Source organism: Stenella coeruleoalba, assembly GCF_951394435.1.
Source record: "Stenella coeruleoalba genome assembly, chromosome: 8".
Classification (NCBI taxonomy): Eukaryota; Metazoa; Chordata; class Mammalia; order Artiodactyla; family Delphinidae; genus Stenella; species Stenella coeruleoalba.
Window position 1 is genome coordinate 39901311 of NC_137154.1, and position 23161 is coordinate 39924471.

General features: G+C 45.3%; 1 long non-coding RNA gene across 4 annotated transcripts in view; it reads right to left on the bottom strand.

Annotated features, from left to right (window-relative positions):
• Positions 1-23161, bottom strand: part of LOC307190202 — a 468185-nt gene that overhangs the window by 150439 nt on the left and 294585 nt on the right. For all 4 annotated transcript variants that reach the window (XR_013829439.1, XR_013829440.1, XR_013829441.1 and 1 more), the window contains exon 3: positions 19954-20023. This is a non-coding gene — a long non-coding RNA (uncharacterized lncRNA). The remainder of the gene's footprint in view (positions 1-19953; positions 20024-23161) is intronic.

The window sequence follows — 23161 nt, forward strand, 5'->3', positions numbered from 1 at the left end:
ACTATGCAAATCTGTTCCCAAAACTGTGGAATGGGACAGCACCTTTCAGTCACCTGATCCATGTCTTGCCCAGTTTATGAGCGATCTTTAAATCAGCCCTGACTGCAGGTCATCTAGTTTGGGCTTGAATACTTTCCAGTGATGGAGAGCTCACCACTGTTCATTTTAATTTTCAAAGCCTCCAAGTGTAAAACTAAGTCTTATATTGGTCCCAAATCAACCTCCCTGTTGTTTCTATTTCCGTGGTCTTTCCTTTTTCTCTTGCCTTCTTTCTCCGTTCTTCCATTTCCTCTTTCTCTAACTTCTTATTAGTTTTCCCTAAAAATGTCTGATAACAGAATAATCTCTTATAATTTTACAAAGACTTAGAGCTTTCCTTGTGCTTTTCCCACAGACTCGCAGAATTAGATGAGTGAATGGTTTCCTGTTGATTCTCTGCCGATGCTGCTTCTCTTGGAATGACCTGTTCTCGGGGACAAGAGTGACCTCTCTGATCCACACACCTCTCTGCCTCATTCACTGCTCAGCACCCGAAAAGTTCCTGGCACAGAGTGGGCTCTTGGTCAATGGTTGTTGAATGAATGAATGAACGAATGAGTGAATAAACAGTGGTACCTGGAAGGCGATTTAGTAAACAGTACCCTGTGCTCCTGTCCATGGTTGGTTGTGTGACAGGTACCTCTCCACTAAGCAGTCAGCACTACTCAGAGCTAGATAGAAATGGGGACAAAATGCGATAGTCACACTGTCTTCTACGGCAGCACCCGGATCGGGAAAGCTCAGGAGCTACAAGGAGGCAGCTTTTGTCATGGAGTCCAAAGAAGGGATGAGAACAGCAGGTGCATGGAGAAGAGCAGAGGTGAGAGCCAGAAAGTGAGCTGAGAGCTCACCAGCCCTGGCTCCCAGGGGCTCCTGCTGCCCAGCCATACCCCTGGGCAGGGCTTCAGGAGACGATCCAGCTGCTTACCCAAATTCCCCTGAATTGCTCAAGCCAACACAAAATAATTTCCTTTACTCGAACCAAGCATGTCCACCTAAATAAAGGTAGACATAAAGATGACTGTTTCTTAGCCTTGGAAGGGAGGCTCTGGAGGGTAAGAACTCTCCCAAGGCCACACAAACAGGAGTGGCAGTGTCGGGGCTGAGTCTTAACCTGGCGCCCTCCTACTACACTTTGTTCTGTGCAGCCACTGAAGCGCGTCCCTGTTCCCAGCTCGAGTTCTCCCCGTGCATTTTGCTTTAACAAAAGAAAAGAGTCGCTCCTGGAGCAGCCAGATGTAGCCCAGCAGTGGGAACCCAAACCAAGAGGAATTCATTCTCCATAAATTACGCTTTAATAGATGTCAATTATTAATTCCTAAATAAATATTTGTTAATATTCAAAAGAGTTTGCCTACTAAGAAAAACTCAGGCTACACAGAATAATTAGTGCTTCTCACTGTGTGATGGCTGCAGTCCATAATGATTTTTTTTCCCGGTCTGAATCTTTATTTTTTCTGAAGTGTGAAAGCCTGGCTGTGTCAGTTTTCTAGGGGGTTTGGCTGGCTCTCCTGTGAGCAGTTTTGGTTGGAGATGTGTGCATGGGAAGGATGCAAAGAGCTGAACGCTCCTACAAAGCTTCCGCACTGGCCAGCGAGTCTTTCTCTTTCTTCTTTGTAGAACAAGATTTTGTAAAAAGCTGAAGCTATCACATGTCTAAGGAGAAGAAACTGTAGATCCAACCAAAACGTGGGAAAATATGCAACTCAATTTAGCAACAAACCCACGTAATGTATCATAGCACTGAGCACTGTGCAAGGGCTGGGTTAGCAGGCAAGGGTGGGGGTGGAGACAGATGCACCTCCAGGGTTCAAGGAGTATGTCAACGAGCAAGGGAGAGCTTCCTGATAAGTTGTTAGCATTAGGGAGAATAAAATCACTCCATGAGAGAGGGTTTGACAAAACTCCAGGGGAAATCAGAGAAGCTGGAAATCATATCAAATTGGGGCCAAGGGAAGGAACATATACATGAAGGAAGTAGAATTTGAGACATACCTCAAGGAATGGGTAGGATTTTGATCGGCAAAGATTGGCTTGCATTTGAGTTTTAGTGGGCATTCGTTCATTCCTCCCCCCCCCACCTTAAGAGACATTTATGTGGAGCGACTGGTAGGTGCCAAGCCTTGATCTGGGTACTGCAGATACAAAAGATCATCAGATCGGGTCTGTGAAGTTAGAGTTTACAGTCCAGTGACATATAATAATGACAAATATACTGTCACCTAGTAATGTCGCATATAATAAAAAATAGTTGCAATATAGTGAGATATAGATCCAACAGAATGACCACCTCCACCATGGGGGCAGAGAAAGCTTCAGGAGGGAGGAACTCTTGATCTGGATCCTGAAGGATTCATTCAATCAATTATTTGTTCTCAGCAAATATTTACTGAATGTCTGCATGTGTCAGACACTCACTGTGTATTGGGATAGTGCAATGAATGAAACAGACTGAGGCTCTTCTCGTGGTATTTACATCCTAAGAGTTCAACAAGTTAAGAGGGCAGGGAATTCCACCAGAGAGAATAGGATATGCAAGTTGTAGAGCTGAGATATCACGGGGATGTGACTAGAGCTAAGTGGGCACAGGGAGGGGGATTGTTGGGAGGTGAGGCTGGAGAAGAAATCAGGGGCCACATTTGGAAGAACCTTGTGGGCTGAGCTAAACACTCTGAACTTTATCTACAGACAATGCAAAGTCAAGGAAGGCTGATAAAGCTGAGTTTGTGGAAGGGGAGGGAGTTGAGGGTTCTGTGGAAACTGAATTGGAAAAACATGAGGCTGGAGGCAAAGAGACCAGATAGGAGATGACTGCAATAGCCCGGGACACCCATGATGAAGGCCTGTATAAGGGGAAGAGGTGGGGGCAGTGGAGAAGGGATGTGTTTGAACTGGAAGAGAGGTTCTTAACTGTGTGTGTATGTGCATGTGCGTGTGTGTCTAAGCTCTTCCAGGATCTAATGAAAGCTTCGTGCCTTATAAGTCAGAAACATGCTCATAATTTACTTACAAGTATTATTTTGCAAACAACTTCAAAGAGCATGAATTCCAGAGTAAGAACCCCTGAGTTATAAGCTGGGGTGCGTGGGGGCCAGGAATTGAACACATGAAGTTGGAAGCTGCAGCGAGTGGGCATGGATCTGGCGCTGTTTTAATTCCCCTTTCAGGACCCACCTTCTTGATCCTTCCTCTGACTGCCTAGTACCCCATGCCTTTGGTGGGCCCTGGCCCACAGACCCTGCAGCTGCCCATGTACTTGCATGTCTGCCACCCTACCAGATCAGGCCTTGCTTGTCTCTGTTACTCAGACTCCCACCTGAGCCAGGGACCAAGGGGGCAAGTTCCTTCCTGACTTTCCCGCTCTGGGGGAAACTTAGAGTATTTCCCTGGTGGTACCAATACTTCAGGGTCCAGGTCCAAGAACACCTCCTCACAGATGCCAGAGGACTAGAGCTGGGAAGACCAGCAGACATCAGTACATCCCATTCCCTCATTGCCCAGATGTGAAAGTTCAGGGCCAGGAGGGGAACTAATTTTTCCAAGGCCACATGGAGTGAGTGGTCGAGCTGGAACCCAGAACTCCCAGCTGCTAATATCTCTCTTCCTTTGTCCCTCACAGGAGGTACTGGCTCTCTCCTGTGTGCTCCAGCATGTGCCTTGCTAATGTAACCAAGATCACGAGACAGTGAGCTCTCTGAGTGGGTCCACATTCAACGCAAGGCCTCTGGGAATGCTGAATATAGACCACGAGAGAGGAAGGGTTTTGGCTGCCCCGAATGCTCATCGGTTTGTTCTGCCTGCCTCACCATCCCATGCCAGGGAAAACAACAGCCCTCACAGTTAACCTCCCTGACGTTCCTCAGCAATAAGAGGAGGATAACGATACCCAATTCCCAGGGGTGCTGCGTGTATTAAAGGGAAAGAGTACATAAACGGACTCGCACGGTCCACTCAGGAAGTGCTCTTTCCTGCCTTTCTTCTTGGCACTTCTTCCCACACTCACAGGGAACAGGAACAGTGCTGTGGGAAGACCCGGGGCCAGGCAAGGTTGAGTTTGTGGTCAGAGAAGGCAGAAGCTGGGTTTGCCTTTGTTGTGGCCCATGGCTACATAATTTTCCGTATATTATATTTTCACATAAACCAACACAGATCCATTTAAAGGGACACTCAGAACTGAAGTCCATAAAGAACATAAGCACAAGAAGATGGAGCTGAGATGTCCCTGGCATAAGCCACAGGGATGCTGAGGTCCTATGGGCTGGCTGGGCCTGGTCTAACAGGCAGCAAGGGGGAAACCACATCTCTGCTGTATTGGGCAAGTGACCTCCCCAATTGCATGGCCCTGGTCCCTTCTGAGGGATCTTACAGGTGTGTGGGTAGCCATGCTGCTGGGCAGGACAAGACCAGGGACCAGTGAGAGAAGGTGGGATCCAGATAGGCTGGATCTGGACCCAAATCAAAGGGAGTTGTAAACTTCAGTTGTCTGGGGTGATCTCCATGACTTTGATTCTGGAGTGTGGACATTAAGAGTGAGGGCTCGGGGGCTTCCCTGGTGGCGCAGTGATTGAGAGTCCGCCTGCCGATGCAGGGGACGCGGGTTCGTGCCCCGGTCTGGGAAGATGCCACATGCCGCGGAGCGGCTGGGCCTGTGAGCAGTGGCCGCTAAGCCTGCGCGTCCAGAGCCTGTGCTCCGCAACAGGAGAGGCCGTGATAGTGAGAGGCCCGTGTATCGCAAAAAAAAAAAAAAAAAAAAAAAGAAGAGTGAGGGCTTGGGAGGAACACGGTCCTGGCATCAGATACTGGTTTCTTATAGCTGTGTGCATTTAGGCAATTTATTTAGCCTCTCCAAGCATCAGTTGCCCCAGTTTCTACATCCATCAGATAGGGCTAATAACAGGATCCAACTTGAATGTAAATTGGTGCAGCCACTATGAAAAGCAATATGAAGCTTCCTTAAAAAGACTAAAAACAGAGCTGCCCTTTGACCCAGCAATCCCTCTCCTGGGCATATATCTGAAAAGACAAAAACTTTTAATTTGAAAAGATACACGCACCCCAGTGTTCACAGCAACACTATGTACAATAACCAAGACAGGGAAGCAACCTAAGTGTGCATTCAACAGATGAATGGATAAAGAAGATGTGGTACATATATACAATGGAATATTACTCAGCCATAAAGAAGAATGAAATATTGCCATTCGCAGCAACATGGATGGACCTAGAGAATATCATACCAAGTGAAGTAAGTCAGACAGAGAAAGACAAATATTATTATATCAGTTACATGTGGAATCTAAAAAATCATACAAATGAATTTATTTACAAAACAGAAACAGACTCACAGACATAGAAAACAAACTTATGGTTACCAAAGGGGAAATGGAAGTGGCAAGGAATAAATTAGAAGTATGGGACTAACAGATACAAACTGCTATATATAAAATAAACAACAAGGATTTATTGTACTATATAACACAGGGAACTATATTCAATATCTTGTAATAACCTATAATGGAAAAGAATCTGAAAAAAACATACACATATATAATTGAATCTTTGCTGTACACCTGAAACTATCACAATATTATAAATCAACTATACTTCAATAAAAATTTTTCAAAATAAAACAATAATAGACTCCACCGTGATGTTAAACTGGAGATTAAGTGAGATATAGCCTTTGAAGCAGTTGGCACAGAGCCTGTATTAGGTAATGGTCAAAAAATCTGCTAAGGCACAAACAAGAACTGGAGGACAGAGTACAGGCGCCCCTGGAGCCAGCTGGTGTGGTCTCTGCCCTAACAGCTGCCTGAGTCCTCTTGTAGGCTACTCATTTTTTTTAGCTAAACTTTTTAAGAAAGGAAAATGCACGTATAGAAAAATGTGCAACTCATGTAGCTTGGTGAATTTTCTCAAAGTACACATGCCCATGAAACTGGTCCTCAGATCAAGAAAACATCCCTCATTTGCCTTTTAGGTCAATACCTAGTCCCCTTTTTCTACAGTAATCCCTTTCTGACCTCTAACAACAGGGATCAGTAGTGTTTGCGCTTGAATTTTATATCAATGGAATCATACAACATATACCCTTTTGTGTTTGCCTTCTTTCAATCAGCATTGTGTTTGCGAGAGCTCTCCAAGTTGTTGTACGTAGTTGTGATTTATTTATCCTCACTACATGCACTGTTCTATGAACAAACCATAATTTACTTATCCATGCTATGGCTGATGGATTTTTCACCGTGTCCAGTGCTTGGTTACTATGAATGGTGCTGCTCGACCAATCTTACACATGACTTTTGATGAACGTATATATGCATCTCTGTTGGTTATATGTTAGATTGAATCAAATTAAATTGCCGTTTTTGTACATCAAAAACGGCCAAACGTTGGCAATTTCACATGGTTCAATGCACTACTTAGGAGTCGAAAAGTCAGGTCATGTGACAACTTTAGCAGATACTGCCAATGCTTCTACAGAGTGGCTGTACCCACTTACACTCCCACCAGTAGTGTATAAAGTTCCAGTTTCTACAGCCCTTTAAACAAAGGCAGCCCAGGTTCCTCTGCTGAGTCATAGCTACAAACATCTTCTGTTCTTATGGGTCCTTTAGTATCATGAATTCACAGTATTCTCTATGTTTACTTCCCTTGGGAAGGTCTTTTTGACGATTCTAACCCTAACTGAGCTGCATTTTAGTATGTGAAGAATGTGTCTCCACATAGTACTGGTGTGATGGTGTCAGAAGGAATCAAACTGAGAGGACAAGGAACAAAGGTCATCCTCCTCCAATGATAACTTTGGAGAACCTGAGTTTGATTGTTGTTAAAGAGGGTTTCATCTTCCTACACCAATGATTTTCAATTTGTACACAGACAGGAAATGGAAAATGAGAGGATGGGAGATAAAGCTCTTCCCTCTTGCCCACATCCAAAGAAGCGGGGTATTTCCAGGCTGTTGAGGTTGATGTTCATCCACCAAATGGAAGCAGAGTGGGAGGCTCTCTTCTCCTTGGGCTTCATGCCCTTGGGCCTGGCAGTGCCGATCTGTCCATTAACCACGGTAGGCTCAGCACCCAGGTCCCATGGTATGTTAGGGAGGGAGTCACAAAAACATTTTAATTTCTTTTAAAATCAGAACAAAAATTTTAGGTTGAAAAAATGTTTTATTTCAGGATATTAATATATTCCTCTTTACATTGATGGTCATAAAATATAATTTTAAGTTTTTAACTTTTTTAATGTTTTATGGAGGAAGTTACCCTTGGAGGCAAACGTGCCTACCAGGACTCATGAAAGTCATAATGCAGCCCTGGGGCCTGGATCAGAGAACGAGCTAAACTCTGCAAGGTGGATCACCCAGATTCATGATCCTCTCTGTTCTTAGTTCCCCTTGGGAATGTCTCTGGTAGTTCTATCCCTGTCTCAGTCATGCCCCAGGGATAAGGAAAAGAGAACTGTGTCCACATGTGAAAAGGGCACACAGGGAAGGTCTTCATTTCACTCACTGGCAAAGAGTAGGGTAGGGTCTAGAGGTCCCTTAGAACTGCCCTCAAAACTGGGGTGAAATCTGAATCTTTAGAGAGCATGGACATACTCCTTTGAGGGGAAGGAGAGAGGGGCTCTGGTGAGGACAGGATTGTGTATTTTCTGGATCCCAATGTGGGCATCCCGCCCCTAGTGATGCCTCGACCTCAGGCCTGCTTTAGTTCCTGTTTGTTTCCTCTTTGTTCTTCCTCCCTGCAACATACACATACCCAGAGACTAATTTAGGGGCTGGAATCTGAGACATCCAGATCTTATTTCTTCCAAACATGTCTCTGTTGGGCTGGCCTTCAAGGAAATATCTAATGATGAATAGCTGTTTGCTGGCTGGAGGAATTTGGAAAGGACAAGCTATTTAAAGCTCTGAGAACAACCAGGTTGGGAATATATCTTGGACGATATTGGGAAGGATAAAAGTGTCATTTTGCAAAATACTAATTATTAAAAACATGTCCAGCATGGACCTGATCTATTTTATTTCTATATTTCTATTTGAATTAAAGTAGAAAGGGAGATGGGCAGGGAAACCCATTCAAGAGAGTGAAAAAGAGAGCAGAGGGATGGATGCAGAGTCAGGAAGCCAGGCTTCTCCATGCACCTCTGACACACATTTGCTGTGTGATCCATGAAAAATTACCCAACCTCTCAGAACCTCAGTTCCTGTATCTGCAAAAACAGGTGACTAGATAATCCTGAAGATCTTCTCTAACTGAAATCTGGCACATAGTAGGTGCTCCGTCAGTAAGTATGAGGGAATGAGAAAGTGAGTGTTTGCGACTGGACCTATATCTTACAGGTGTGAGATCTGGCGATGGAAGTGGTAAGTGCTATCAACAATAGTGGCAAGGCTGGGAAGCTGAGCCCATCCGTAGACAGCATCTGTACTGCCGTAAAAACAGCATAACAAGATTATATTGAAATATCCCACTATTTAACTTAATAATTTAAATGTTGGCCTAATGAGGTGGACTTGATTGGATTAGGGCATTTACAATTAATTTTGATAGATCATTTTACACATTGAAGGTGCATTCTTCTAAACCAGGAGGTGGAACGGAAGTGCAAAATGTTTACGTTCAAACGAGCATGTGATTTTGCAGAAAACGTTAATCCCAGATCATGCACACTAAGTCAATTTCAGAAATGGCTTCTAGATATATTATTAGAAATTGCTCTTCAAATATAAAAAGCTTGTAATAGAGTTCTGTCCATTTTTCCTTCGGCTGATGGAAGTTGTTTTATAAATATGCCTGTGATATGATGTTTTCTTCATCCAAGCCTTTTGCTAATTGCAACTTTTTAAACAGTGTAAGTAGTAGCTGTCATGAACACTTTGAACCCTATTACAAATACCTATTTCTGAATAATTTCACTTTTAGGGATGCATTCTTCCTTCAAGTATTTTTAACTATGTTTTTCCCCTATTCTTTTGAAAAGCACTTGAATTGGAAACTGTGAGTCCTCCCCCCAACATTTTTTTGTTAAGGGAATGATTTTATTATGTAATAGGAAAGTGGCTCCACACCATATCTCTAGCCTCTCAAAAATCAAAGAGCCAGGAGCGGTCACATCTGCCCTTAGAGTCAGGAATGAGCAAAGGCAAATGGCTTCTGGAAAGACAAATTGAAATTAGGCCATCAGTTCTGTCCCAGAGTGCCAGGAAACCACGTTCCTCAGCACCATTGCTGTCAGATCAGAATTCCATCTCTGTTTTCTATCAGAAAGCTATCTTATGGAAGGTGTCCATGGCAAGATGCTTCTTGGAGAATTCTCTGTGTCTCAGTATCCTCTTCCGAAAAATGGAGATAAATTGCCCAAATGGGAGGTCTCAGCTGTGAAAACATTTGGTGAGAGAGCATGCAGTGGTAGAAGCACTGCTTTGGGACCAGCAGACCATAAATCAAATCCTGGCTCTGCTCTTATTACCTGGTTGCCTTAGGAAAGCCACTGACCTTTTCTGAGACCCGAATGCATCATTTGGTAAATGGGGACAATCACACATAATTGAGAATTAAACGCCACATCCCTGATACATGCTAGCAGCTCAACTAATTTAGTTTCCTTCTCCAAATCTCCTTCTCTAGGAGAAAAGCAGTCCCAAATTCAGGGTACCATTGCCATTTTGGTTTCGTGGTGTGGTCCCCAGAAGGCTATGGCATTTTATGCCTGGGGCTCTGATCTCTCAGGTCACAGTGAACAGGTAAGATTCACTCTGCAGGTTCCAAACCACCTTTGTTGGCAGAAGTGCCCGAATATACCTTCTTTCTCTGAGGTCCAAGCTCTGTCATAAGGTTTCATTAAACTCATCCTTTGTGAGGTTTCAGTGACCTTCATAGTAAAGTCCAAATGCTCTCGCACAGCATTCAAGGACTTTAAAACCTGCCCTCGGCATGCCCCCTAGCCTTCTTTCCCTCTCTCACTACGTCATTCCTTTATTCACCCACAAACTACTCCTCTCTGCAACTTTCTCCAACTATGGGCTCTTTGCTTATACTGATTGTTCCCTCATCCTGGGATGCCCTTTCCTCTGTTCTTCAACTGAAAAAGCTCTCCTATTTCAAGGTCTAGCTAAAATGCCACCTCCTCTCTTATGTCTTCTAGAATATAGCCAGCATGGCTTAATCGGGTCCTCTTTGGGTTTGTAACTTGTCCTTGGTGTAGATATTATTCTGCAGATATTAAGGTATGACAGGGTCCCTTAGGACACTGCCATGACTTTTCATCTCTGTGTCCCCAGTATCCTCAGAAACCAGGCTGAGTATAAAACTCTTAAAATCTTTCCAGCAAGCTGTTGAAGTAGACACTATTATTGATTCATTTTGCACATGAAAAAAAAAAACCGGGTTTCAGAGATACTAAGTAATTTGTCCAGAGTCACACAGCTAGTGGGTCATAGAACAGAGTGTTGAACTAGAGGCTTTCACTTCGAAGTCCGTGCTCTTTCCACTACTCTATAAAGCTCTCCACAATCTCCTTTAATCGTGCAAACAACTCTGTGAGGTGGGGGGTGGGAGGGAAGACTATGACTTCTTTACAGATGAGGAAACTGACGCTTCAGCAGGAGCAGTCACCTCCGTAGCCAACATGACTAGACATCGGAGGAGCTTCTGACTGAATGTGGGCCTCTGCACAGCCACAGGCTGCCTGCCTTCCCTCAAAGACTCACCACCTGCTGGTGGGAGCTGACCAGAGCTGGGAAGTTGGGGCCTGAGCTGTTACAACACCCAACGAATTCATTTCATGTGCCTCTCGGGGCCCCGCTGAGCCCCTTATCCCAGAGGTGACGAGAAAATGACAAGGGGCATCTCTTCTCTCAAGGGATTCCAGTCACGCAAACTCTGCCAATTAAGGTTGGAAGGATGTCATCTCCTGAAATAGCATCTTAATGAGTGATGGCTCTGGGATAAATTGTCATCTCGTGATCCCTCGCTAAAAAGCTTAATTAGATACATCATAAAGCATATTGATCGATGGCATTGAGCAGATCCGCAGGACACTCACCATCCTTTGGAACATTCCTGCCCAATGCCTGGTGGAGCCGGGGTGGGATCGGGCCCCTGGCCCTGAGAGCTACTGGAGCACAGGTCCTTCCGAAACACCTGTGCACCACTTCCCTGGTCCTTTCCTCCCTCCCTCCCTTTTTTCCTTTCACAAGTATTTACTTAGCACCAACTGTATACCAGGCACTGTGCTGACCTCTCTCATGCTCTAACTCATTTTGTCTTCACAAAAAGCTGTTCATCCGTTCCCTATTTTGCAAATGGTAAAACCAATGCTTGGAACCTGGAACTGCCACTAGGTGCAGCCCCAGCCAACTGAGTTAGCTTTTAGGCAATTTCTGGAGCAGTGGCTGACGTAAGGACAAAAGGAAAACAATGGACTTTATTAAACTCCTAATGCATGCCTGGCACTCTGTTGTGCATGAAACATGTATATAGATAGATATCTATATCTATATCTATATCTGTATCTATATACCTAGTCTCCTTTAGCCTTCATATCAATCCCACGAGGTGAGAATTTTAATCGTCTTATAGTTGAGGAAACTGAGTCCCAGTAACGTTACTTGCTCAGAGTCATTCAGCCGGTGACTATCAGAGATGGGACTTTCAGGAACTGCAAATCCAGACAGGTGAGTGTTCAAACCCAAGCCCTATCATATATTAACTGTATAATTTGGGGCAAATTACACAAACCTTCTGAATAGCAGTCTCTACATCTATCATACTGGGAGTAATAACTGAACAATGGAGTTACTGTGAGGATTAAATGAAATAATGCCTATAAAGTGTGTAGGTAGTATCTGACCCATGGAAAGTGTTCAGTAAATATTATTTTTCAATAAATATCCCAACTGTTTCCTCCTGGAAAGAGGCTACCTGTTTCCTCTTCTGTAAAATGGGTGTAGTAACCCCTGTCCCACAACAATTCATAGGGAAGCACTTTATACAAGGTAAAGTACTCAAACTGCACTTATCAGTCACCTTCTGTATACCTGGGTGTTGGCAAAAAGCTTGAAGTAACCATCTACTTTATGGGTTTCCAAAGATACTAGGAAATGCTCTCAAGCAAATCTTATTTAAATTCTTTTAAAAATTATTATTAAGACAATGAATTAGCTGATAATGATGGTGGGGTAGGGGAGTAGATCAAGAGGAAAAGGTGGGGGGAAGTTTAATAAGATCAGAGTACTGAGACTTCATGGTGAGGCAGGGTGGCCCAGGAAGTCTCAGCAATGGGGCAAGAGTGCACTGATGCAATGCCTGGGCTCAGCAGGATGTGTGTGCATTCGTTGTGTGTCATTGTGTCTGTAGTGTGTGTGTGTGTGTGTGTGTGTTTTGGGCCTAGTGCCCATAACATCATAGAGTTTTACATCAGAAAGGGCTCTGGAGACGCATCGTGGATTGTATATGTGTGTGTGTGTGTGTGTGTGTGTGTGTGTGTGTGTGTGTGTGTGTGCGCGTGCGCGCGCGCACGAATGCGTACGTGCTTATGTGTGTGCTCAGGTATGTACATCTCTGCCTGTGGACTAAGGCCAGTTTCCATGTGAGAGTGACTTTCTTCACCTGTGTGCTCTTGGAGATTTTTCCTTTTTTACTACAGCAAATGTAGCTTGAAAGCTGGGCATAGCGTATCTTTCCCCCAAACACAGATCACATCACAATTTTTCTTTCAGAGAAGAATGCTGCAAAACAACCCTCAGATGGTGATTCTACCTCTTTTTTTCTTTCTCTTTCTGTCTTGCTCTTTCTCTGTGTCTTTCTCTCCATCTGTCTCTGTGTCTCTATCTCTGCTTCAGAGTCCCTATTTATAGCTTAAAATGCTTTCGTATTTTCACAGCATATAAAATGTCCCTGTGTTACATAAAATAATACGCATTTGGGTTTGTAATTCGATCAGTGGTTCATCCCAAGTTCCACACACAGTAACGCTGGACATTGTTCCTCGGCCCCTACCCACAAATATTGCCAGGCCTGAGTATCCTGCCTTAACCCTTTTCCAGGTTTTGTTTTCCCAACTCCTGATGACAGTCCTTCCAGCCTACTCCCTGCTTTTCTTTTTTCTTTTTTTTTGCCGAGCCACACGGCTTGTGGGATCTCAGTTCTCCAACCAGGGAATGAAGCCAGGCAACGGCAGTGAAAGCCGGGAATCCTAACCACTGGGCCACCAGGGAACTCCCTCCCTGCTCCCTTTCTGATCCTCTCCTGATGCCTGTGAAGTGGGTTCCTCTGCAGCAGTAGCTCAGAGCAGCCCAGACCGCCTCTCTCAACAGAGCCCGAGCAATCGCTCCGTCAGCGAGCCGTCAGAATGTCTGAACACAGTGAAAAAATTCATTTCCCCAATCTGCCCCAATACAAACACTACCCAAAGAAAAAGGGGAGGTAGATCTCGTTTCCTGATAATGAGATACAGTTATTAAGAAAAAAAAAAAAAGGATGGAGAAATTGAGAGTTGTTTCTAACCGACCTGGACATGTGTTAGAGAATATTGTTGAGAACAATTAGAGATGTATGAGCGAGGGGTTTATTTCTCACTTGCTTGTCAGGTCAGAAGACAATCTGTTTATTTTCCTGCTACAATTTTATTCAATAAACTGAAAGGATGGGAGCCGGGAAAGAGGGTATGAACAGGATGTGTGCTATCAATTTGTCAAATAAATAATCGTGCTTGGAAATAACAGATTTTATTAATTAGACAGGATGGTGTATTATTACCATTAAAGTGTTATATTGCATTAATTTTTATATTTTACTTGGCTACTAATTACTGTAAAAGATTTCGGGAACGAAGCAAAATAAAATCATGCAGCATTATACATAATGTAAAGATAGCGTGAATTAATTTGTCCGCGGCTCCCGCCTGCTGCTGTCGGGACTGGAAGAGGCAGGCGCTGAAGTGGCCTGGCCTTTAGGAGAACCCTCTCGCGCCAGCACCCCTGCTCCCGCCCGGTCAGCTTGGAAGACCTGGGGTTCAAGACCCGCTCAGCCACGCACTGACTGGCAAATCACCTCTCCGAAGCCTCAGTTTTCTCTTTTGTAAATATAAACACCCCTTCTCTGCCAGTCTCGCAGGGCGGCTGTAAAGACCTAAGGAATTCTCCAGAGTACAAGTTATGTAAAATGTCAGAGGCTGCGAAGGGGGCTGAGACCCGGTATCACTTATTAGAGGAGGCAGACAGAGGTGGGGCCGGCTCTGTCAGGGTCCTTGCTCAGAGGCCGGATGCTGGGCAGGGGGAGGGTGTGCAGTCAGGGCTTGCGGAGCGAATTAGGGCGCTTGAAGGCCACCCAGAGGCCATCGCAGCTACTCCCCTCGCTGGACGCTGCCGCAGGGAGGAATCAAAACCGGCCCAGGGCCACACCGTGGCTGAGCCAACAGTTTTAAACGCAGACCGGAGGCCACCCCACGTTAAACCCAGGCGTTCTCGCAAGGGGATACCCCACTGGGTCTTGGAACAGAAAAAAGCACCGACTCATTAGATAGGACTGGGTTGTAATCCTGCACAGCGCCAGCCGGCTATGTGGCTACAGCAATCCCTTAGCCTCTCTGAACGGCAGTTTCTTCTTCAGTTTTAAAAAAAAAAGTTATTTGCGTAGGAAATGAATTCCCACGCCGGGCACACATTTTGGCTAGGAAGGCAGTGGGCAGGGCCTTCACCAGGGTGCAGGGTCCCCCAGGGCTCCCCGTGACAGTAGAGCCGCATGGGCACCGGGAGCCCCAGGGAGTCCGCCTCCCTGGTCCTCGCTGACCTCGGCGGGGGCAGAGCCGCCGGGTCCCGGGACGGCCCCCTCGCCCCACCCCGGGGGCGTTTCTCTCCCGCGCGGCCGAAGCCCAGCCACGTTTTTCTCCCGGCTGGGACTCGGGAGCCCCAGCCCGGCGAGGACGAGATTTCTCACCACCCACTGCCACCTACTGTCCGCATCTGGGGACTGCAGGACCGGGCTCTGCAGGCCTCTGAAGCCTCCTGGGGAGGGGCCTACTCCCAGGCCGGCTCAGCACTGGGGCTGGAGCGGCGACAGCGCTGACGTCCCCCTGCCTGGAGCCTCCCTTCATACTCTGCTCCTTTTGTGTGAGTGTCGTTTTGCAGCTGTGTGGGAGCAACTTAACCAGGCCACCTGAAGCCCTGGTTCTCTGGCTTGCACTGTTATGGGGGTGGCCGAGGTGGTGGGACCGTTGTGGTGAGGATAGTAGTGGAGAATGGGGAAGGTAGGCTGCCCCTCCAGAAACAGGAGTACTAGGAAAAGCCCCTTCCTCCCCATCTGACCACAGCTCCCTTTAGAGAACTGCAAATCCTGACCCTGGGTTTGGGGGGCTGTTTCTGGTCACTCAAACTGAACCAGTCATAGGTCTTCCAGAGAATGGCCGTTGTCCCTATTTCTAGCTTCCAAAGGGTTAGAACTTCACCAGTCCTGGAAGTCTGACCTCATTCTGGGTCAGGCATGCCCTCTGCCTTCTCTATAACTGTCAGGATCTCTTATGTCACCCTCCCTTAGAGCATGCATCCTAAACCCTAGTATGGTCTTACTTGCTGTGTCACCTTAGACAAGTCATTGTACTATTGTGAACATTTTTTTTTTAATCTGTAGAAGTAGGAATAATAATGATACACAAGAAGCCCATCAAAGAAGGCTGATGACGAAAGCAGCCTTGACACCTGGGGACCTGTGCACGTATTTTTCTTGGGCATTCAAAAGACTGCTCATTTCTATGGTCTGAATGTTTGTGTCCCCCCAAATTCACAGGCTGAAATCCTAACCTGCAAGGGGATGGTATTAAGAGGTGGGATCTTTGGGAGTTGAGGTCATGAAGGCAGAGCCCCCATGAATGGGATTAGTGCCCTTATAAAAGAGGCCTGAGAAAACTCCCTTGTCCCCTTCCCCATGGGAGGTTACAGTGAGAAGACTGCCATTAATGAAGAAGCGGTTCCTGAATCTGCCAGCACTCGGCTCTTGGATTTCCCAGCTTCCAGAAATGTGAGAACTAAATGTTCGCTGTTTATAAGGCACCCCAGTTTATGGTATTTTGTTATAGCAGCCTGAACAGACTAAGATGCTCCCTGAACCAAGATAGTACAAACCCGTAGGGAGCAGAGGCCTATGATCTTCTGAATAGCAGTCGGTGGGTGGCAGGATGTAGGGTGGTGGGACCGGCGCGGTGAGGATAGTAGTGGAGAATGGGGAAGGTAGGCTGTTGAGTCCTCTGGGATGTCTCCACCTGCCCAATGCTGGTTCTCCCTCTTACAGAAAATTCTTCTTTTCCTTTGCCTCGTAGCATGTCACCGTTTATTATAATGCGTTTAAATTCCGTATGTATTTGTTCAGTGTCTGACTCTCTGCAGACGGCAAGCTCTATGAAAATCAGGACCACGTCCGTTCTTTAAACCACTGTACCCCAGTGTCTAGCTCTGTGACTGGCACACGGGAGACATTCAATAAATATTTATTGAATGAATGAATGACTAACCATTCATTTATTCCAGAGACAATTAGCTATCACCTGGGTCCATTCTAGTTCTTCCAAAAGAATTCATCCCCTTAGCGTTACCCACAGAGAGCTATCTCCTAAACCTTTCTTCTTCTTTTGAGTTCTCTGTCATCCTCATCCTAAACTCAGGCCTCCCACACAGTTTCTTTCTTTTTAAACAAACTTCTACACAAAATAAGCAGAGGAGTGTTGATGGCTATGTTTGATTTGTCTTTGCCTTTTGATTTTATAAACTACATAAGGTAGAACTGACTATTGTTCCCGTTCTCCAGCAGAGGAGCCATGTAGTTAAAGAGGTGGATTGACTCGTCATCTGTCACAGCTAGCGAGTGGCTGGCACACAGCTAAGTCCCTGCTCTCCTGGCTCTAAATCACATGACCATTCCCCCTTCTGGGCTGCTCTGTCCACTGTCCTGTGTGCATCGTAGGCCTCTCTTCATGCCCTGGGGCTGATGGTCCATGGCAAACCATGTGAGGATGGTTCTTCAGAGAATAACTATGGACAAGATGATAAAAGACTCTCAGGAACACTGTTGTGCCTACTGTTGGCATCTACTCCCCTTCCAGTGGCCATCAGGGCAATTGGAGGACATTTCAACACAAATACCTCTGTAGCCCCCAGCAAGGTCTCTGGAGCCAGATCTGCTAGGTGTATGCATTGGCCTCGCCACCTTCCAGCTCTCTGCCTTTGAGCAATTTACTTAAGGTCTCTGTGACACAAGTGCCTCATCTGCAAAATGGGGATAATGAAAGTGACTACCTCATAAGGTTTCTGTTTGATTTAAATAAATACATGTAACACGGTTAGAAGAGTGCCTGTCACATAGAATGTGCTCAATTAATGTTGTTTTCTCTTTCCTTCCTTCCTCTCTCCTTTCTCCCTTCCTTCTCCCTTCTCTCTTCCTTTCTACTTTTGTTATTCCTTTTATTGTTCCTTTCTTTTTCTGTTTTTCTTTCTTGCTCCTTAACTCTTATTTATTCCTAAAGTCCTGACTCTTCCCTGAATGTAACTTATTTCACTATAGTGCCTCAGTAAACATTTGCTGAACCAATAAATAAAGGAATTTTAAAAAGAGAGAGAAGGCGAGATCTGGTGCAGGGGGAAGGATTTGAAAAGGTGAGGGTAGAGCAAAACAAGACAACCTGTTTTTTTTTTAATGTTTGTTTTTGTCTTAATGTAAGAACCATATTGTAAGAGCCAAGAAACGTTACATGGAGCCCAACCCTTTCACTCTCACGCTATGTTACCTTGAGCAACTCAAGCAACCTCTCTGGGCCTATATGTTAGCATCCGTAAGACAGCAGAATTGAACTTGATCAATCCTTTATTCCCTAATCTTTTCTCCATCTCTAACTGTGAGTCTACAATCCCATCAGTAGAATACTGTGATGTTGACTCTCCCTAGTGTTTGCATAAGGTGGGGTGGGGGTAGGGAGAAGCCAAATGTACATTTCCTGGTGGAACCTGTTCCATCTATGACACCCATGAGAGGCTTCACAGTTGAGCGGTGCTTTGACCTCACGCTTGTGCTCAGTTCTATCTCCAGCTCTGTCTCTTAGTAACAATGGGACTTTGAGCAAGATGCTCAACATCTCTAAGTTTCCCTTTCTCATCTGTACGATGGGATTAGATGAAATAATATACATAAAATGCTTAGCACAGCGACTGACACAGAGTAAGTGCTCATTAAATTGTTACTGGGGCGCGTTATTAAAGTGTGTATAGTAACACAACCCTTGACAAAACCCGTAAGGCCAAATGATAATGAGTTTCCCATTAGCTGGTATTGGGGCCATGTTTTCCATCGAGCATTCATTGAAAACCTACTCTGTGTTAGAACTTGAACCAGGTATAGGGTAGAAAAAAGCGGGAACCATGAGCTCTGGCTCCAAGTTCAAAAGATTATATGCACTTTTTCAGGTCCTAATATATTCCTGGTACTTTGCTATATTATCCCCTTTAATCTTCCTAACAACCCTGCAGGGAGGTTTTGTTGGGCTACAGGAATGAGTTAAATGGAGGAAGCTGCAGGGGTGGAGACTGGAGGGAGTGGGGAGTGATGAGAAGTTCACAGGACTCAGTCTGGACCACACCAGTTTTATTCCCCCCTTTAAACCACAATCAGCCAATATTCATGGAGTTTCCAATGTGGGAGCAGTATTGAGTGTCTCATCAGCCCTCCAGGGTGGGAAAAAATATGCTTGCCTCCCAGGGCTTTCTGTCAGCCCTCGCTCCTGGCTTCCTAACCCTTCTTTTACTTCTTTCAGGAAGGGCTGCACCTGAGCATGAATGAATATCATTGCCCTCTTCCCTCTCCCAGGGGAAGTTTTGCTTTTGCAGCTTGATCTCTCATATCTTTTGCATCCAAACACAAAGGCTTCACATTTCTATGCATTAAAATCCAGAGGTCTTAACCCAGCACTTGTGTGCCTCCATGGCCTGCCTGCCTCTCTCATTCCCACTCCAGACAGCTTAACTACCGTCGTTCTTGTCCAATTCCAGCTGAAAGGTCCTGGAGTACTTGTACTTGTCCTTATACTTCCCATCTGCGTGAGTCTCCTGATGCTGCTCTCTCTGTTGGAATATACTTCCTTACACCCAAACACTGCCTCTACTCTAGGGTCTCGTTCAGAAATCATCTCCTCCAGGAAGGCCTCCCTGATCTCACAGCTGGAAATAATTTTTCTCTCAGGGAAACCACTAGAGCAGCACTTCACAGACTTTATGTTGAATGTGATATTTTTCATGTGAATCAGCCCAGGGGTCTTGTGAAAATGGGGATTCAGATACAGTGGGTCTGAGGGGAGGGCTGAGATCCTGCATTTCGAACACACTCACCCACGACGCTGATGATTCTGGTCTGTGAATCGCACATTGAGTAGCAAGTGATCCCCAACCCTCCTGGTGTATCGGAATCACATGACCAGCTTATTGAAACTCCAGATCTTGGGGCCAGAGGTTGGTCAATGTTTTGTGGGGCCTGAGCTCATTCCATATGGAGGACACTTTTGTAAAAATATAAAATTAAGAATAAGAAATTGCTGGAGCTCCCAGGACCCTGGAAGGGGCTGTGAAGGTAAAGGATCCTGAAGGTTAAGTTTCATTAGCTTCAAGGTGAATCCATCTTTTCCTGGGCCCCTCGCCTCCCATGGACAGAAGCTCAGAAGGGTGGAAACGTGTGTGGGTTTTCTTTTGCTTTGTTTGCAGAATTTCTCCAGGTGAGTCTTAACAGCCAAACCTTTGGGAACTGCTGTCCAGAATCTCTTGTTCTCTTCTTGCCTGTCTGCTTGTCCCCCTCCATCCCATTCATCACCAAAGGCCCCCGAGTCAGGCACTGGTCTAGACCCCACAGACACAAGAATCAGTGAAGGGTAGGATCTTACCTTGCGGAGCTCACGGTCTACTGGAAAGCTGGCCACAAAATGAACACTGCATCAACTGTCTGTCCAAGTTCTGTAGGAGTAAGGGGAGGGAACAAACTTCAGCCAGGACAAGAGGACAAGGTCTCCCAGAGGGGCTGACATTAGGCAGGTCTTGCTGAATTACTGGGGCTTTTCCAAGTAGCAGGGAGGCCTGAAAGAACACGGCCTCTTCAAAAACTAACCAGTCAAACCCATGTGTGGCAGAAGAGGAGGGCACGTGGTGGGGACAGGGGGCAGGGCTGTGAGAGGTGGGTCTGGAGAGCGACGGGGGCCTCAGGAGACTGGGCTCAATGGCAGTGGAAGGGTAGGCAGGGGAAGGTTTTCTCTCTGCATGGGCATGCACTGCCTTCAACTTCCAACTATAATTAGTTCTCCCTATGACTTATCCGACTATTAGATCCAGAGATCTTTCTTTTTTATCTTTAATTCTTTAACTACTATTTCTTTTAAAGTAGTCACTATATGTCAGGTAGTGTGCTAAGCATTTTAATCTCATTCGATCCTCCTACCAACTCTGGAAGGCATGAAAAATTGATGTCAATTTTACAGATAAAAAAATTGAGGATCAGAAAGTTTAAGGGACTTGCACAAGGTAACAGAGACAGAAAATAAGAAAAGTCTGGAGACCCAGGGACTAGCACAGTGCCAGACACTCAGCAGGGACTAAAAATATTCGCTGAATTAATACATGAATGCTGGGATAAAAGACCCCCGTTTGTTAAGCCAGTTTTGGAATGCATGTTTCAAGTAATTTGAGGGATATGGGACCTTCCTATTTCCCTGGAAGTCCCAGGTCCCTTCCTCCTGGGTGTTCAAGCACCTTTCCAGAATCCAGGCTCCTTCCTTTTCTGCTTCAGTTAGAGAAAAGGTACAGTGGTGGGACAGACCATGAAACTTGTGAAGATAGCTGATTCGGTGATTTTATTTGATTTGTGTTGGGGGCAGGTGAGTTTTAGTTAGGTTTTGAACCCATTCCATTCCATTCAATCCAATTCATTTATTTCAATTAAGACAAATGAACTAAATTTTAAAAATATTTAGTGAGTGCCTAATATTGCCACTGGGTGGCAAGTGATAGAGTGAGTGAGAACCCCAGGATGCTACAGGCTTCTGGAAACAGGATCTGAACCTGGTATAGACCCTTGATTTCAGTTCTCTTCCTGGAATCCATTCTAATTTACAGCAAAATGTGAGCCCTCCTTCATGGTTTTAACTTCTAGCTGTTTCCTCCTGTGGGTTCAGCCTCATTTCCCCATTCTCGTTGTCAAAAATGATGATGGTTTCATACAGTGTGTGACAGTGCTTTCTGTATTTGAGGGGATCCTTACAACGGTACAAGGAGAAAAGGAGAGTTAGATCGTGAGGATTCCTCTCTGACAACAGAAGCTCAGAGCGGGTCAAAACCTTGCCTGCGCCACACAGCTAGGAAATTGGGGCTCTGGGTCCAGACCCCGATGTCTAATGCTTGGCGAGGTACAATTCCAATATGACACTACTGATGAGTCCCTGACACGTCATCCACATTCCCTTAATGATATGTTCGCTGACATTTTGTTCTCTCCTTTGCTCACACTGGTTAGTTTTTCTTCCCTTATAGACTGCAGACAACATATAGGAAGGACACACCTCCTATTCTTTCACTTCCCACACTTTAGTGAACATTATGTGCCAAACACTGGGAGAGTTACTATTATGGGAGATACGAGGGATACAATTATGAATAAAATAGATACATGTCTGCCCTCTGAGGGTGTACAGTCTAATGGAATAATAGTATTTTATGACTTTTTGAATCTTTACTATGCCCTAAGTTTTGTGTTCTCTATTCTGCAGATGAGTATATTGAGATGTTGAGAGCAATGAGGAGCTTGTCTGAGTTGTGAGAGCTGGGATTCCCATGGATTCCCCAGAGAGGCTGGCCCAGGGCTGAACAGACATGGTATGATACAGCAGATAAAGAATAGACAGATTCCAGGACTTCCCTGGCGGTCCAGTGGTTAAGACTCCGAGCTTCCAATGCAAGGGGTTGGATCCCCTGGTCAGGGAACTAAGATCCCACACGCTGCACAGTGCAGCCAAAAAAACAAAAAACAAACAAAAACAGATTTCATAGCAGCTCAGCCAGATACTAGTGTGACCTTAGGAAGATGCTTTACCTTTGGTCCTCAGTGTCTACATCTACAACCAGCTCCCAGTTTTGTCCCATGGGTCAGTAGATAAAATGAATGTAAGGCCCTTGAATAAACACCTGACCCAGAGCAAGAGCTTAGTACATGGTAGCTGTCATCACCGTTAATGTTAATAAGCGGCAGATGCAGCCTGAGTGTGCATGCATTCATGCGCATGGTATTTTGGTAGCGTCGCCTGTCCCCTAAGTTTCTAAGAGGAGATCCCTTAAGTTCCCACACCCCAGCTCTGCGCACAGAGACCACTCACAACAGGCTCCATCTCTGTGACCAGTGGGTGCCAACAGCCCCTCACTGGAAACAATGAGAAGCCCAGCTCAGCACGCAGACGCCTCCAACAGGCTTCTGAACCCTGCCAAGCCCTCGTGCCCACTTGAGCACCAGGGGGAGGGGCGACTGCGGCATAAACACACGTTTGCTTTCATTTGGCTTAGCTGACTGTGTGTTTTGTTAAACACATTTAGGTTTGGGAAAGATTATTTTTGGTACACTGCTGCATAATTAGATGAATTTTCATGAGTTTATTCTTGAAATAAACTTTGAAATGGTCCATGTTTGACTGTTTTTTTAATCATCTGCAGATACTGTTTTTTGAGACTTAGCATGAAAAAAAAACCCTTGTTACATATCAGTTTAATTTAGATTCAAATAAAATAATTTTTTGAATTTGCAGCAACAACAAGTCTGCGAAAGTGGTTGTAACTGGTGCTGAGTTGTTTGAGGATCAAGATAATTACAGTATAAAGGATAAGAGAGAATATAATATCCTGGCATCCAGTGCCTATTCAGCTAATCCCCAGCCCTTGACAGATGTTCAAACACAGTATTTTTAAAAGCTGACTTTTAAAAAAACAGGGCGAGTCACTTATTAGATATAAACAACACGATAAGAAATTCAAAGTCTGACATCCCTTAGGAAGCGTCCATGCTGAGAAGCAGGAGAGACAAGGTAAAAAGTCAAATGTGCCGCGCTTATTGCTATA